We start from the raw sequence: 19,521 nt of genomic DNA, 5'->3' as shown, positions 1-19,521 counted from the left end.
TATGAAACTAAAGATTGTAGGTTTCAGTTGTACTGTTTATATAGAAAATATGTCCACAATTAAAAATAAACCAAAAAAATTGTCACTCACTTGTAGAAAACAAAATAAATCACCTCCAACAAATACTTCTCCTGAAAAGATAACAGATCCCGAACAGTCATTTACATGGTTGTTACTTTTCAAAAGGTAGAAGATATTTTGTCTAGGTCATTTCAACTTCCCAACTTGTGGCTCTGTCCATGTTTTGAATTACATCCTGATCAGAGAGGAAAAGGTGGAAAGGAAAAAGGAGAGAAAGAGAATGAGAAAGAGAGAGAGGAAGAAGGAAGAAGGAAGGAAGGAAACAAAAGAAAGAAAGGCTAGAAGCCTGAAATATAAGGCAATGGGAAGAGTAATCAGACACTGATATGACATCTTCCTGAAAGTGGGAGAGTGGATCTGTTTACTCATCCAGCCTTCATTGGGGAACATGTGATGGTCTATTACTCAGAGTGAGAAGGAGAAAAAAGGTATTGACCTGGGAGAGGGGAAAGTAAAATGAAGAGCAAAAACAGTTGTTTTGATTCCTGAGCAAATGCTTGGGAACTATCTTTTATTTCATTTTTAGAGGCTCTAAAGGAATACAATATTTATATGAAGGATTAATTGGTGAAAAAACCCTTAAAAACTTAAAACAATGTCCTGCTTTTTTTTTTTTTTTTGGCAGTACTTGGGCCTCTCACTGTTGTGGCCTCTCCTGTTGCGGAGCCAGGCTCTGGATGTGCAGGTTCAGCGGCCATGGCTCATGGGCCTAGCCACTCCACGGCATGTGGGATCTTTCTGGATCGGGGCACGAACCCGTATCCCCTGCATCAGCAGGCAGACTCTCAACCACTGCACCACCAGGGAAGCCCCAATATCCTGCTTTTTAAAAAAGCTATGTAAATTTTGCAAATGGTTTAAATATAACTCAACTGCAGCTATAAAGGGAAGACATTTAAAATAGTGTAATCCTCATCCAATCCCCAACAATTTTCTGAATTAGATAGAAAGGAATTTGTATCCAAGGACAGAGAGAGAGTGTAGCAGAGAGTGGACAAATATCACTAATGACCAGAAGGGATTGACTCTGCTTTATTCATACCAAGCAGAATGAAAAATCAATTCAACGTTTCACCAGAAAGCACAGGAGCTTTTTTCATGCAGTAGCAAAGTAATCAGAAATGTGGGTTCTCAGGAGCATTTAGTCATCACAGATCTATAGACTGTGCAAACAATTGTAAAACGTGGAAGGAGAAGAGAACTGAGAGAATTACAAAAGCAGTGAAAATAGTAAAAGGTATATCACAGAAGGGATCTTAGGCTGATTGCTAAAATTTACCCCAAGTAATTGCAGTGCCAGTGCAACACATTTGAAACTTCAAAACTTATCAAATGGTTTTGTTGAATTTTATTTATTATTTTATACAGCAGGTTCTTATTAGTTATCTATTTTATACATATTAGTGTATATATGTCAATCCCAATCTCCCAATTCATCCCACCACCATCACCTCCCCGCCCCCCCGCTGTGGCTTTCCCCCCTTGGTGTCCATATGTTTGTTCTGTATATCTGTCTCTATTGCTGCCCTGCAAACCGGTTCATCTGTATCAACAAATGGTTTTGTTGAGAAAGCAAATAGCAACTATTTTCTCTTAAATTAATTGGAAGAGGCCAAGAAGAAAATGCAGTACAGGTAACAAGACTAAGAATCATAGACTATTGAAGCTAGAAGTAACCTTAAAGACAAATATTAACAAGAGGCCTGAGAGTTGAGACTTCTCTAATCATAAGCCTGAACTAAATAAATTAAACATGGGCTCAAACTTAGGTAATTCACTTTATCCCATGTACTGAAGTAGTCTATAAAAAGAGACATTCAAATGAGATGAATTCCAAACTTCACTTCTGCAAAAACTTTCTGCACTCAAGGTTCAAACCTGTTGCTCCCTTGTTTTATTTACCCTGAGATCCATGGATTCCTTACTTATTTCTTGAATGCCTATTATGTGCGAGGAATTGTGCTTGATTTGCGGGACAACGAAGAGTCCAGGCTCTCATGAAGCTCAAAGTCTATTTTTAAACTCCGTACTGAAAGTTGCATATTTGCCCTCTTTCCATTTCTTCTTGGTATTGAAATTGATCCCTACAGAATATGATAATTTATATATTGTTTTGTTGTGTTTAATCCATTATTATTTATAGATTGACTTATTCCTCCTGCCCGAGGAAATAGTAGCAACTAAGCAAATAGTGTTGGTTACATTTCGATCGTATCTGAGCACACTGAAACTTAACAATGAGGTGTGTTGAAAATACCGAGTACCAGAAGTGATACTGTTACACCACAGGGATTAAAAAATACATGTTTTGGAGTCACAGAGTATTGAAATAGAACATTGATTCTACCTTTTTAATAATAACTGCTAAACATTTATTGAGTGTTTCCTCAATAATATGAAAATTATTTTGGTTTTCTACTACTACCTAATAAACAATCCTGAAACTTAGTGGCTTGAAGCAACAGCATTCATTTTATTCACTGATCTATAATTTGGGCAGTGCTCAACAGGGCCAGCTTGTCCTTTCATTCAGCAATATCTAGGGGCATTCAAAATCTGGGGTCTAGAATCATCTGAAAGTTTGTTCACTTATATTCCTGGAGGTTGATACTGCCTGTCATCTGGATCTGTAGCTGGGGCCGTTGGAAGGAACATATTCACATGATGTGGGCTTTCTCATGACATAGAGGCTGGGTTCCACATATCCCGAGTGAGGGATTCAGTCAGAAGCCATATCAAATTTTATGACTGGAATCAGGATTCAGGCAGCATCACTCCCAATGTAGTCTATTGGTCAGTGCACTCACAAAGGCTGCTCAATTTCCAGTGAAGGGGGAATAGAATTCCCATGTTGATGAAAGAGTGACAGGTCCTGGAAGAATACAAGGACCAGAAATGTTCAGTGTCTTCTTTTGGAAAATACAATCTGCCACAATCTTAGGTCTCATTACTCTGAAATGAAAAATGCAATTCCCCACTTGCCCAAATCCTCCCCAAAGTCTCATCACATTATGCATTAGGCACAAACTTTATCCCTTCCAATACAAGTTGGTGACATTTCTTCCAATAAAGTTTTCTTAGAATTTTGTGAGTTTCCTATGACTTGTACTGGAGTTCATTCCATTAGACAAAAGCCTTCCCCATAAACCTCTTGTCTAAGGAGATTGTTAAAGACCCTGTCATGAGAATTTTATGGATAAATCTGTATATGAACAATCAGATTATATTTTCAATTGTTAAACTTTAAAAGTAAACTCTGGACAATATAATATCACCAGATTTAAGAATAAAACTGTTGAGGATAATGTTTTCCAGTTAAACATGTGAAATATGTGATAATGATAAATTATTCCTCTCAGTATGATTCATGCTGTTGACAGAGAATCGATACTCAAAAATGGAAAAAAAAAATTTTAATTAATCTGTGGCTGTATATATTTTGCTCTATATATCCAAACAGTACTTCAAAAATATTAGTTGGGCTCATGAATATTAAGTATTCTCATGGTTTAGTATGGACATATGTTCTATATATCTTTGGTTTCCCCCTGTGGATTTGTCCTCCATAATTGTCAACCCTGTTTTGTGGCCAGGGAAGCTGATTTAAATGAACTGGACTCGTCCTCCTGCTCTTGATTTTACTAAAACATATCAAAGGCACCAGTGAGAGATAGGATAGAGAGTAGAGTCATCTATTTGTTTTCTCTGCAGCCTCCCTTCCAGGTCTCTCTAAACTGACTACACATTTAACAACACCTCTCAACATCTTTCAAGGGCCCTCTCCATACACTACCTTCTTGAGATTTTGGTAATTTGTCCATCCCTTGGGTTCTTCTGTCCTGTCAATGTTTTTGGCTCTTAATATCAATAGAGGACTTTACAAAACTCTGTTGTATATGAGGATAACTAAGGGATACAATTTCCAATGTAATGTGGGAAACAGGCAGGTAAATAATTAGCAATAAAAGAAGCCAAAAAATCCTTCTAAGGACACATGCAAGAATTAGGGTGGAAATCATTTTTAACTGGATCTTAAAGAATAAGTAAGATTTTAAATGTACTTAAAATAGTTGGTTGTATTTCCTAAATTTTTATAACAACATTACATGGTAAAATATAAAATCTTATATAGCTGATAATAAAATTTCAATGAATTTTGAAGAAGAACATTCTAGGTAGGAGAAGTACTAAATTGAAAAAGAAATTAGCATGTTCTGAAATGTGGTTGTGAACAGGGTGAAATGTGAAATTTTGTGGAACATAGAGCAGGCATGATAAAAATAAAGGAGGACAGCTTCATGATGCACTTTCATTCTTTAGGTCATAATTTATTGTCACCTGTTCCATGAAGGCTTTTCTAACCATTTCATCTAAATTCTGTTTTCCCATCTTTAAGACTTTCTATTCCCCTTTCCTGTTCAGTATTTTTATACAGCATTTATTGTCATCTGACCTACACTATATTTAACTTATTTATTTTATTTATTGCCTACCTCCCTCTCTACTACTGTTTAAGAAATAGAACCTATGACAAAATACTATCTGTTGATTTGTGTAATTTTGTATCCCCATTGTTTTAAAGAAAATAGTTTTAGACACCAAGTGGTCATTCAATAAATATTTGTTATATAAGTTAATTAATGGAAAACTTGTATTTTTTACTACATTAAGTCCATATATACAAAATTAATTTCTAGGTTGTGCTAAAAAGAAAAAAACTAAGTTATTTCTCATTGACTCCCTCTCTAAGTAGCGTGTAAATTACTTCTTTTAATTATTTTCTTCCCTTCTTTATGTTTTTAAAATTGATTATTGAAACTTTGGAACTTGTCCTATTGCTAGACTCCTAATGTTATAACCATAGATTTTGAGAGTCTCATGGTTAGTAGTATAGTACATTAGTTAATTCAAATGTGTTCTTTCCGTCTGATATTAGATTTTCCCCATCTCTACTAATGACTCACTTGTTCTGATTTTTAAAAAATAATTTGTTACTTTCTTAAAACATCTTAACAGTGTCCTGTCATAGAAATTTGCACTCTAACAAACATCATTCCCACAAGGATCTTTCCTCTCGTAAATTCATCATCTTAAACAATACTTAGGATTAGTTTTGGATGAGATACTTGATCCTTTAGCACTAATTTGTATATTACTCACTACCTTGATTCTAATTCTCCATTGTCACCTATTATTTGTTTTTCTCATAAGAAGCATATTGTCAATCAAGCCATCTTGGCTTAAGTGAGAGGCCTTCTCTGACTCTCTATTTAAGTTCTATGACTATCCTATCTGTCATATCCTGACATTCCATATTGCCCTTCTGTAAGAGAGAAGAACAAACTTGATTCCATATTGAAGGGAACTTCTTCCGGACACTAGTCCGCCTCTTCCCAGTCTGCTGGCTTTCCAAATAAAGTCATTATCCCTTGACCCAACAACTCATCTCTCAATTTATTGGCCTGTCCTGTGGTGAGTGGTATGAACTTGGGCTCAGTAACACTTCTCTTCTTCACTATTTTTCCATGTCATCCATCAATGTGACTATATTTTACCTGTGCATGCAATTCTAGTTCAGCTGTTTATTTTCCCTAGCACTTTGAAAACATTTCTCTGTTTTTTTTACCAGCTATTGATGCTCATAAGAAATTGGCTGTCAGATCATTTTTGCTTTGTAGATTATCTATCTTTTCATTATGGTAGTTTCATAGTATTGTGCTTGATATGTCTATGATTTTTTGTTTGTTTTCAGAATAAAATCTTTATTCTCCTACTTTCTTTTTGAAAAAGAAATCTATTATAATAATTTATGTCTACCTTTAATTCTGAAAAAGCATTAGACATTACATCTATTAATATTTTCCCCTGAGAACCTATCAATTTTCCTCTCCTTAAATATCTACTTGATCTATGTTGGCTTCTCACATTACTTTACATTTCTCTTAGTTACATTTTCATAATTTGGTTAATCTCTTTTTTCTATTTATGCCATAATCTAGGTGAATTTCTCAGTATAACCTTCTAACTTATTGATTATTTGAATATATCAAGTCTAAATCGTTAATTTCAGACTATATTTTTATCTCCAAGATTTATAGATTTTGTTTATATTCACTTACAAATATACATATGTATATTCATGTATACATATATATGTGTATGTGTGTATATATATATACTATGTTTAGTGAGTTCTTGATTATGTCCAGACTGGAGTTTAAATTTCAATAGCTATATTTTTCATTTCTATTTTTTTCATTTGTCTTTATTGTTTTATGTCTTCAGATTATATTTACTAACTTCTTTTATTTTTGAGTATCAGCTTTTCATTTATATCTTTGAAGCATTACATACATTAATTTTTAAGTATTAGAGATGCCACCATTATTTTCATTTCATGTAAAGAAGTAATTTTCAAATCATGTTTTTGTTATCTCCATTAAAACATACAATCTGTTATAATATGTTAGTTTTTTCACATATATGGAATTTTGCTTTGCAAATCATTTTAAGCTTCAGGTTTTGACCTTTAAGTTTTCCTCTTTCCCTTTGTGTTCTCCCTTTCTTTTTTAGTGGTTTTGTGATTGTTCTCCAGAGTCCCCCATCCTGAATCTTATGTTTTCATTTCCAGGGGCTCCCAACTCACAGACATCTGGAATGGAGACATTCCAGACATGTCCATGACACTAATGCCCAGTGGAAGCTTGACTCAGGACTTCATTAGAAGGCACCTTGTGTTTTCTTCCCACTAAGCACACAGCTGCTGATAAACTGTAGTTTCAAGAAAAGGTGTGCACCAACTTATTTCAAACTTTTTTTTTGTAAATAGCAAGTCCTGCATCAGCAAAAAGCCAGGCTCTAGTTTATCATCTTGTGTAGAAAGCATAAAGTAAATTTCCCAAGCTGCCTTGGCCTTTTCCAACTTGGAAATCACTGAACCGTTCATGACAACTGTGCTCACTATTTTGTTTCTGTTTCATATATGGTCATTAGAAATATTTACTGTGTTAAGAATGATTATATTATTTGAATATTCTCTCTTTGTAGTCTTAGTGGTATGCATCTGAACAAAGACAAAAGAGTGTGATCCTCAAACAATTTAAACAGAACCTGTCTTGATCATAATGCATCCCTTAACACATTTTAGTATTACATTTATAAAAATCAACATTATAATAACAGTAAGTCAGTTAGACAATTATTCATTGTTCATATTATAATGGAGGCAAAGGCCAAGTCAAGTAGAAATATAGACAATGAAACGCTTACATCTACTTAGTATAAGTAGTATACTTACGTAAGTATACTCTTATGTATACTTACGTAAGTATACTACTTATACAACTTATTCATCCTTATGTAAGTATACGCTTACATCTACTTAGTATAAGTAGTATAAACTCCTTAATTATGTTTCTCTCTTAAAACTAGAAAGAATTTTTGGCATGAAGTATTAGTAGGAATTTGCCAAGTGAATAGTCAACAGCAGTGGATCTAAGGGAAAAAAATTAGCATGTGAAGAAGAGTAGAGCTGCGAGAAACTACATCCATGGCGGCCCAAGACTCATACCCTAATGGCCAGTAAGTTTAAAGAAAACGAGAATTTCTTCTCCAGTAGATCTGGCAGGTTAGTCATATTGAAGATTGCCTTTGCCTTTGTTTTGTTTATGTGAACATCTGTGAATCAACTACTGGGATTAGTGTTTATTATTTAGCCTGGGACAAAAGTACACATCTATGATATAGAGATGAGAACCAATCCCCACTCAGTTCACACAAATGAGAAATGAATTTTTTTTTTTTTTGAAAGGAGAACAGATGGAGATGCCACAAATACAGCAAATATTTATTAAGAGGGTTGTTAAATGTGGCTGTAAACATATATTGATTACATAAAAATTAATACTACTCATTCTCAAAAGGAGACTAAAAATGAGATCCTGTGTACATAATCACATACTTATGACATACACACATGTTTTTCCATCTGCAGATATATAGAACTGTGTTTCCAAACACCATGTTTCTAAACCACTCTTTTATGTTGTTTAATATAAGTTGTGTAATTATCCGTTCATAAATTCCTAATTTCCACATTAAACTTCTTGAGGAAGTGCTTGCTTTATTCAGTTTTCTAGGTACTTACAACATATATGTCCCATAAATACTAGATAAATTGCTGCTTATAGTGTTAATATTCACATATATTCCTAAATAAATATGTATCTAAATAAATGTTTGTATATATACACATAAACACACACACACATGCATACCCAAATGCTAACCTATTTCCAGCTATTGCTGAAATAGATCTTTCCAAAATGATGAGTATTTTGCATCGGCTGTTTCAGTTAATAACACTTTAAAGGCATTTATTTCAGGAAAAATACACTAATTATAAGGATATTTAATGACCTAATTAAGAACTGACTTTAATAACTGTAATATTAAAATTGGAGTAAATATTCAAGTTAGTTTAAGGACATGATTTTATTTTATGATGTATTATTTTAACATGTACCTTTGCTTCTATATTTTGTAAATGTTCTCCAAACACATCAATCCTGTATTATTGACCTCCATCTCAACTCTGTTGATCAAAATCTCTGGGAATTCTACTTCAATTAATTTTTTTTTTTTTAAGTTAACCTCTTCAGAGATGGCTCCCTGCATCTTCTTATATTAAATAATCCTGGTTTCTTTGAGACTATCTTATATGGGCACTGCTTATCTTCTGCTTTTCTTGAAAAATAAATAAGTGCTGTCAATTTTCTTTTCTATCCACTGTCCCTTGAAAAATATTTTTTTAGCTTCACACAAAAAGAGACATTGTCCCTTCGAGGTTAATTACACCTAATAATATTCCCATTGTCCTACTGTCATTTTTTTATTGTTACTAACTTATCTGCCATCACTTATGTTTTTTATGAATTTAATTATAATTATCTTTACATTAACTCTTGTGATCATCCTTCTTATCCCCTGTTAAACCCATTCTTCCTTTTTCCTTAACACAATCCATGGTAGCGTTGAAGGAAGGTCCCCAAAGTTTCATGTATGCCTAGTTCAATACTGCCCATGGCAAAACAGAAGGATATCTTCTGCATCTATGTAAGGAGCTCTGTGTCTTTATATAAAGTCTTCTTCTGGCTTCAACAATATCCACAGAAGAATATGTGAGGGGTCCAAGAATTTAGGCTTCACTAAACAAACTAATTATCCCCCACCACAAATATCTCCCAACATTAGATTTGGGGAGGGGGAAGCTGAAATAATTTTGTATTATTGAGTAGACCATCTATTTTTACTATCCCATCTGGCCCATACATACAGAATATCTACCTCATTATTATAAGATAGACTATAATTTGAGTTATCTTCTTCCCCTGATAGAACAGTAAAACTGATTCTATCATGCTGTAGTGTTTGGTATATAAGTCAATATGAAGAATCCAAAGCTCCCATGTCATCCTTCATCACCCAGATTACAATCTCCATATGGTTTGGTTCATAATTTCCTTGATCCTTTGTGTCTCTAGAACTTAGTCTTTGTCATCAGAAAACTCTCCCATGTTCTAAACTTCTTTTCTCAGTGCTCTGGAGATAGTGATTCCCTTACAGCTCTACCAATTGATGTTTGTTTGTTTGTTTTTCCTCTCTCCCTCCTTTGTTGCACAAAGACATGAGAGTAAGGTAGGTTTTCTACCTGTATATAAGACTATTTCTATGCTATTATGACTCCAATCTTAATTGAAAAATTAAAACAAAAATAATAAAAACAACTCAGCTTCATTGAAATCTTAATATCCTACAAGTCACTAGCTTTCACAATTCAGTAATAAACCATACTTCCAATCACTCCCTCCCTCACTTTAGTTATCTGTCTTGTTTATTGTCTCTATCTTTGTACCTTTTTTCTACTACTCTTCCTATCCATTTACATTTTTCTCAGTGTCCATATAGATGAGTCATCCAACAACATGACCTCTTCGTTTTGTATTCTTACTTTCAACAGTTTTGTTTTCCTCTCCACCTCAGTCATTTTCTACCACACACACACAGCTTAGAACCTGCATTAACAGCAGTGGTACTTTTTTTAGCATAATGATTTTAAGAATTTCACCTCTGCCACAATCTGTCACCATCCATCCCTCACTCTGACATTTCTCCATTCCCACCCGTAGCCCAGTTGTGGGTCTTGATACCTTTCTGTTCTATTTTCTAGCAAATAGGCAGTAAGAATGAAAAGAGTCATTGGTTTGATTGTTGGAAGTGAGGAAGGTCTGGAAATGTTGCTGCCTACACAGTCAATATGAATAACATATGATATTTGTAATAAAGATTTTCTAATGTGTTGGTAGAACTGTCAGCCAGAAAAACAAGTATAAATCAAGACCTAACAATGTTAAATATCTAAATCATGTAAAAATTAGTTTAACTACCTGTAGAAAAAAAAAATGTGACTTCAACAACATAGATATTTATTCTTTCACAAATAAAGAAATCTGAAGAAATACAAGTATGGCTTGTAAAATAGATTCACAGCCACCAGTTACCCAAGCTCCATCTTTGTTCCATGATTTTTAGCTGGAATTTTTATCTTAGATTGTGACATGGTCCAAGATTCTATGGAACTCTAGCCATCATATCTGAGTCCCAAGCAAGAGGAAGGGTCAAAGATATTTTCCCCAGTTAGAAAATTATACGGAGAAGTGTCCAAAGTAGTCAAGAAATCTTTCATTTTGTGATTTTATGATTATTTCCTTAAATCTAACCAAAGCTGGCTTCTCTAAAAGAGGATAATTTAAAGATCATCATGTCTACTCATGGATCATTCAAAATGATCTGGGTATATAACAATTATATATAATAATTGCCCTTTAGGTTTATAGTTTGTTTATTGTAGTGTAGTTTCCTTTTAATACATGATCTAGCAATGCTATTTACCTAAGCATCCCAGTACCTTTTGTGTATATTCCCAGTGAAAACTTAAAGAACTAGTGAGCTCTACCTATATAGTTTTATGTTATATTTAATGATGCATAAAATCACTTAAGGTCTCAAACTTTTCATACTTAGACAGATTCAATTGTGTTTTGATTCTGAGTTAATTAAATGCAATTAAAATATTCTGAGATGTACTGGAGGCATATTAGCTTATATCTTAAATGACATCATACATTTAGGAAATGTTTCTAAAAGAAGATAGAAACTAAGTCTACACATTAATACAGAATCCAAATTTTAAGTTCTACTGAAAATAAGCAAATCAAACACAGACAAACAAAAATTTCAATTAAAAAAGAAAATATAATCTGCTTAACTTGAAGCTGTCACTCAATAAATTCTTAAAATTTTGAATCTTACAAGGACTGGCTATAGTTCATTAGACTTTTATACATGGTTAAAGTTTTGAAACAAACATTGCATTCTGGTATAAATGTATTTGGAAGAAAATTCTAGGTTTGTCTCCCAAATAAATCCCAGTAAAAACTGTTCTACTATTTCTCTTGAGAATTTATGTTTTGAAACATTATGATTTGCTCTGATGATGGCATGGACGTGTATATTGGAAACTGATATGTTGGGATTTTCTTTAAGTTTCATGATATAAGTTTTTTGCCCAGTGATCTAAATTTTGAATATAATATTATTCTGTTATACTTTTACATTTATCATATGCATTTGAAAACAAACAGGCAAATAATCATTGACAGCCAAAAAAGTTAAAGATTTTTACATGTTTTGCTGTTGAAAGAATCCAGAGAACAAAATTATAACTAGGCATTCAGAAAACCTTTTGAAGTGCTCTGAAGTATAACAATAAATTATTTTGCTTAAGTTCAAAACACTATTATTTAAATGGTCTGTAATTAATCTAATCCATGACATTAATTGTCAAATGTACTTCATAATGGAATATCTGTCATGGCTTAATTATTGTGTTTTAGGTAATACTATCTCCTTCATGTATTAACTTCACTGGATTTAATAAGAAAAAAAAGATACTGCAAAGCATAAATGATCAAACCATCATCACATTTTCTTTCCTTGAATACTTTCTCTCAAGAATCAATGATTCCATAAAATACAGCCCATCAGAGCTTCGAAGGAAAAGCGTTTCTGAAAGCTACCCTTCCAAACTTGGGTATGTGCCTCGTCTTTTATATTCTTTTTATTTTCTTGTCCTTCCCATCAGGTCTCAGGTCTCTCCTTCCACTGATTCTCCAGGTTCTTCCCCACTGGCTTCCTACCTGGGTTTCACACTTTTTCTTGTTCCACATCTTACCTATTCTCCAATTCCTCTATAAAATCACCAGAGACCTTAAAGATAATGGAGTTAATCTAACAAGCTAATATAAAATGTTAATAAATTATATGGGTTTGAGATATTTACGATGATGCTGGGATATCTACCATTTAATAGAAAACATCAGATAAGACAAATAGAGGAAAAAAAGACATTTTAAGGCATTGCAGTCACACGTGAACCACAAATACACTGGCTTATCTCATTAGAGTCTTAAGCTGATGTAGTCAAAAATTTGGAAGCAATGTTTTCAAAGTTAATCAGTTAATACCCTAACATAGAGAACATTTTTTCTGAAGTTCTATGATTTCCTATTTTGTAGATCATAATAAGTAAATTATGCCACATTGTCTAAGTTTATAGAAAATAAGGAGAGGAAGGCTACACTGAGAACTTTGAATGTTTATAACTGGGCAAAAACAATGTACACAATACCTGACTTTTTAAATGATGCAGTAATAGAAAATATAATTGAAGCTACTTCTTTTGCAAGGCAGCTATTTCAAGGTTATCTCTAGAGCCTCCCTATCCAAAATAATCCCATATAACTGTTTAATCTCATGGACATGTAGAATAAGGTGTGCTTATCTACGTAAGAGGCATAAATGCCATGGCTGATTCAACCTCATCTAAGAAGTAATCAAGTAATATTTTTTTCTTCTAAGTAATAATACATACCCCCTCTGGTAGGCTGCCTTGCATCAAAAAGTTTCTGAGAATATGTACTTTTATGTGTAATGATACAGGAAGCAGCAGGAAGATGTCACATGCCTTACGAATAAAAGTGATAATGGTGGTAGACCAAAGTAAAATTGGAAGATACACATTATATTCAGAATAACTTTGTCTCATTTCTAAATGGCCAGCCCTAGTCTCGGTGTGGGCACTGTTTATTGACTTGGAAAAACCCTGGATTGACACGGAACTTTAATAGATGTGGAAGTGGCTTTCTAAGTGTGCCTGCTGCGTTCCGGTCAGGAGATGTCAACACTTAACTACCTCGGGGTTTGAGAAAAAAACTTAACCTTACCACATGCCATTACAGTTAGTTAATTGCTGTGACCTCTATCATAGACTGTGATCATCGTTATATTTTCTGTTTAGAAAATAAAGAAATGACTAATGAATGATATTTTTATGAATGGTCAGGAGAAAACTATGGCTTAAATCCAGAAGACCATCATTTTTTGAAGTTGTACTTTGACAGGCAGGCTGTGGAAATGATTTTCTTAGGCTCCCTTCTGACCAATTCATAGAACAATTGTGATCAATCACAGTTGTTTTATGGAATTGAGTTACTGGTACCATGTCACAACAAACTGATTAAATTCTCCCAGAAGAAATCATCAACTTTACTGGGACTAATGGTATATAAGATCTTAAGTTAGAGAGTTGTTTTCATTCACCCTTCAAGGAAAAGTCTTGCTTTTGAAAACTCAGCAAAACTGATTTAATATTTTCAGAATAGACCTTATCCAAATGGTTCATGATACCATTTTTCACATTTCAGGATATCAAAGGATATTATTGTCTTCTTAGTATAACAGTGACAATCTCCCTTTCAAAATATTTTACTAATTAACCCATCTTGCTACAAAGTATGCTATTGGCTCCCTTTTTTCACATGTTTACTTCTCCTATTTTAATGTACTTAATGTAACTTTGCCCCTATCTTTGTTTTTTCTTGATTATGTGACTTGAAAATCACGTATACAGCTTCAACACATGAACATAAGCATGATTGATTTTTGATGCCTCATTATATTCAATAAATGTCATTTAATGAGTTCTTGATATACAAATAACCCCACAGTGGGATTGAGTCTGATTTTACCAATCGCTGTATTAAAGAGACAAACAGGGATGTACCTTGCAAGGTATGACTAGCAGAATTGTTATTTTTTTCACCATTATGGGTGTTTATAAATGGTCTGAGATAGCTAGTCCATTTTCTTATTCTATACACTTCCTTGTTCAGGATACATATTAAAGAAACCATCTGAGTCCTAGAATCTAAACTAGTTTGTGAAAATTATTCATTATGCATTAAAAATAGTTGCCTCCTTAATATTAAAATTTTAATTTTCATAGTTCTTTAGGAAAAACAAAGCTCAAATATAAAGTCCCCCATACTCGATATTCTAAAAATGGCTAACACTTTACTTTCAAGCAAAAATGATCAATTTCATGTATAAAACAATGGAAACATTTAAACAGGGAGGCAAAATGATTGTGATGACTAATCTTATGTGACAATTTTACTGGGGCACAGGGTGGGTGCCCTATAAAACATTATTTAGGGGTGTGTCTGTGAGGGTGTTTCTGACTGAGTAAAGCAAAATGCCTTCCTCAGTGGGGGTGATTATCATCCTCTCCATTTAAGACCTCAATAAAACAAACAAACAAACAAAGCAAACAAAATATATAGGTATTATTTGTTCTGTTTCTCTGGAAAACCCTGACTAATACATGGATTGCCTTTGTTTTTTAGAGTAGTATATCAGACAACTCTTCTATTGGAAGGAGTAGAGACTACACTAAAAAAATCAGTTAGAAGTTGATTACAAAAATGTGTTTGTTATATAATAAGGACTATGACTAGAGCCATAGTTCAGGAAAGGAGATAAAATATTCAAAAGACAATTATGAGGTATGTTAAATAAAATTATAGAAATCAAATTGACATACATAAAAAGTTACCATAAGAGAATTTTCAAGAATGAGGCAGTGGTGAGAAGTATAAAAATGCAATGTATAAGTCCTAGATCCTGAGAACTGGAAATCGCCACTAGGGATGATCATTGATGGTGATAGATATGAGATTGTAAAAGTTAAATTAGGAAAAACATTGACAAGATTAATAAAATAGTGACATTTATTATTTTACACATAAGGAGGTAAGGCTTAGAGAGGCTTTTTGTTTGTATTTTTTGTTCTTGGGTTTTTGGCTTGTTGTTTGTTCTTTACTGGCTTAAGCTCATACAACATGTAAGGACTGAGATAATATTGTTTCCTGAACTTATGACTCAAAATTTAGAGCCATTATACTAATAAAGTGTATCAAATATTAAAAGCAAGGCAAGACCATCCTAAACATTTCAGATATAAAACTTGCTAAAACTTAACTTTGGTATGATAATTTTACAGTGAGTATGGGATGACAAAACTTACTTGGGAATCAGCTGGCCATTAGATCTAAAAGAAATTTTAAGAAATGTTATAATTATGTAAAATAACAATGTCTATTATTGAGTTATAATTGTAGAAGGCAGAGAAACTATGATACCAAACAAATTAACTTCTCATGCAGAAACAAGACATTTTTGTAGCAATACATATATGTGCAACAATGAAATGAAACAAGATTAATTTCAGAAAACAATAGATCCTAAACATGCAAAAATACAATCTTCAATTGCATATACAATAGAAAAAAATGTTAGACAAGGATATTTGATTTCCTGTTTTTAGACAAAGATAATTATAATACAAAGGGCATTAAGCTATAGTCACATACATAATCATAATTCTAAGGATAGTAAGTAATATGCACATTGTGAGTTAGAGTATACAACATTTTTTACTTACAATTTAAAAATACCTTGCAAGTTATGACTAACAGATTTGTTATTTTTTTCACCATTGTACAAATATTTTTAAAAAAACCTCAAAGGGTTAAAGTCATTTTTCTCAGTTTTCATAGCTATTGTGCTCTCAGGACTTATGGTTCCAAATGCTTTATGTTTATGTCACAAACATATAGAAGTGAACGAACACACGGAGACATAATTCAAATGGCCACTTGGATGTAATATAATCTTTTGGACAAGTCTTTAGGTATAACTGAATCACTAATATGTACATTCTTTGATTACCTTTAGTTATTTTAAAAAGGTTTTCTGCACAGAGTTCAAGCTTATATTTTGATGTAACCTTTACAGAGATAACTTTATTTTCAATTTTAAAGTTCCTTTTTTTTCCTTGCTGACATTATACAATTCTCTAAGTTTATTCCAAAATTTCATTCAATGAGTAATCACCCATGCTTCATCAAATGCATACAGTGGGGTAATTGTGGTGTGGGTCAGTGTGTGTTAGTAATTGGTGTACTTAATATATGGTTTTCCAGAATCCTTTTATTGAATTAGCTGGAGCATACATTTTATCATCCTCAATTGGTATTTATAACATGCTCAAATGCCTATAATATGTGCTAAATAAAATTTTATAAAGTCATTAAATGTTTTCTAAAGGGTGATTCCAATGATTTTGTATATAAACACCCACCACTAATACACCAAAAATGCACATGTATATGCTGATTTTTATTCTATTATTATTTTTTTAACTCACTGATTTGGAAAGAGGACTTATAAACATCCTTATGCTATAAGCATAAGCTTATCAGCATCCTCCTCACTGAACAATGCTATTGAGTCTGCATCCACCTCTGTGTATTCTATATGGCTAGAAGAGCAAATCCAGGTAATGGAGCCTGTGATAATGTAAGATACAAGCTTCAGCTGAGCAAGCATCTACCTGAATTGGGCATAACTATTTACGGTTTTCTCAGAGATATTGCTGCTTTGGAGAGGATGTTTCAGAAGTTGTGTGCTTTGGGTCCCAAACTAGTAGAACTGAGGTTTAAAAAAATGAGTGGTCCACTTTAGCAAAAAGTATCTGTAATGTGTGTATTTCTCCTTTGAATACTCAGCGTATACGGTTTATAATTGGTTTGCTGTGTTCTCAGAGCAGTGATATAAGTGACTAAAACAAACGGTGGGAGGAAAACTTAGTGTTGCTTATTATTATCTATAAAACTAAGTATTTATTTTCTAGCATATACATTATGCAATTGTCTACAGCTTTTTATTTTTAATGCTATTAGTTGTGCTTAAGGAAACACAGAGCTCTTCATCTGAAACCAAGATGTTTTTTACTTAACTTATATACTTAATAACCTTTATAGAAAGACAGTGGCAGCCTCAACAATTTTATGGCTTGAGATCAGCATACAAGTTGAAATTTATAGTCAATGACAGTTGTTAATCTTCACTTGTAATGTCATATTTGTTTGCTTCCCTTCTGAAAATATTTAGTTAACTCTACTTTTACTCAAACCTTTATTTTATATGTAACTTTTATACAGAGAAAGTTAAATTGTTTGTTAAGAAAGTTTGAGTAAAAGTACTGTTAAAACTATCCTTATTGACACAGACAAAGAGAATGGACTTGAGGACACGGGGAGTGGGAAGCGTAAGCTGGGATGAAGAGAATGGCATGGACATATATGCACTACCAAATGTAAAATAGACAGCTAGTTGGAAGCAGCCGCATAGCACAAGGAGATCAGCTCAGTGCTTTGTAACCACATAGAGGGGTGGGATAGGGAGGGATAGGGAGGATGGGAGGGAAAGGCTAGAAGGAGGAGATATGTGGATATATAAAGCAGAAACTAACACACCACTGTAAAGCAATTATACTCCAATAAAGATGTTAAAAAAAAAAAAAAACTAACCTTATTTTATGCTCTCACCACTGAATGATCTCCATTAAAAATATTAAACTTATATGCTCACAGTCATGTGTTCATTTGAATAGGGAAATTAATAGCTTATATGTAGCTAAACTGAAGAATTAATTTTGATACATCGTACTCCAAATAAATGTTGAAAACAAAAAAAAAAATTGTTACATATAGGAAAATACTAAAGATTTACACTATTCCCATTTACACCTTGTGTCATTTAATAATTTGACTAATTCTCTCATCCCTATTCCTATAGATTTCAGTTTGCAGCAAGGAATATGTTTTCCCATGGGCAAAGCAACAAGTGAAAAATAGGTATATGAGCTTCTGAAAATAAAATGCTGTCACATTCTTGGACCTTAATATAATTAGGTTCCCTTTATCTTGGTAGACTCTTCTGGTGGCAAGTGTTAATCATATGAGTATGATGGCAATTAAAATATACAGAACAGATAAAAAGAAACTAAGATTTGTTGTGTGTCCCACATATGTCAGGCACTCTGAAAGCTGGAAATTTTATATAATAACAGCAATAAGAGCATTCATACATAACACTTATATACATATTTCAAATAGCCAGTTGTTTTATAATTATTTACTCATTCATTTCTCACAATAATCCCCTGATATAGATGTACTTTTATTTAGGTATTAGATTATGCCATATCAAATTAATCACTAATCTAAGATTTTTAATATAGACCAAGTTTATTTATGTCTTAGGGTCCATATCCAAAGTAAGTCTGAGGCTGATTGTGTGTGGAAAGGGCTGTGTTCGACACGGTCACTCAAAACCAAAGCTGTCATAGCTGCTCCCAGCTATTCATTGACCCCAAAGTGACAGACATTACTTGTGCCCACATCCCTTTGACCAGACCTTGTCTCAGAGAACTACAAAACAAAGGATAGGAAAATAAAAGGCAAGCAAAGAATATTTGATTAAACACCACTCTTTGCAAGTGTGTCTTTCTGATGTGCAAACTATTTGATTCTACTTAGTTCCATGTTCCATAACCACGTATTTCTTTGGGGCCATGCACATTTATTATCACTTTTCCTGATTGAGGTAAACAAAGTATTTTTTTAGCCAGGATTGTAGTCTCTTTGACAGTAGAATGAATGCAGATCTATGCACAGGATCAGATTTCCAAGTGGAAGACTACAATAGGATACTAATATATAATTGGATTTTCACCGTGTTACTCCTTTATCAATAGAGGGGTTTTTAAAATTTGTTTGTTTTTTAGCAAGAAATTTTAAAACCACACCCTTAATCTGATTTATGCTATGAGTTAGTTTTAATTTTTTGTTATTATTTAAAGGAATATTCAATTTCAACACCTAATGTTTAGGTTCTCAAAGTAGTTAGAATCTCTAACACTGCAAGTGCCCACATTTCTGGAATCTATCCTTTTTCTTTTTATCAAGCTGGCAAACTAGCTCATGTCTTTCTTACAACACCTTGCCAAACACAGGCAATTAGAACTAACACAAACCATAATGCCTTGTTCTCCAACCTCTTCTGTAGTAAGTTACCTTAGTCACAAAAACAAAAAATCAAAACAAAACATCTTTTCTATAATTTTAAATGACAGTT

The sequence above is a fragment of the Kogia breviceps genome, chromosome 16 (assembly GCF_026419965.1).
Source record: "Kogia breviceps isolate mKogBre1 chromosome 16, mKogBre1 haplotype 1, whole genome shotgun sequence".
NCBI classification, from domain to species: domain Eukaryota; kingdom Metazoa; phylum Chordata; class Mammalia; order Artiodactyla; family Physeteridae; genus Kogia; species Kogia breviceps.
This window is presented reverse-complemented; position numbering follows the sequence as displayed.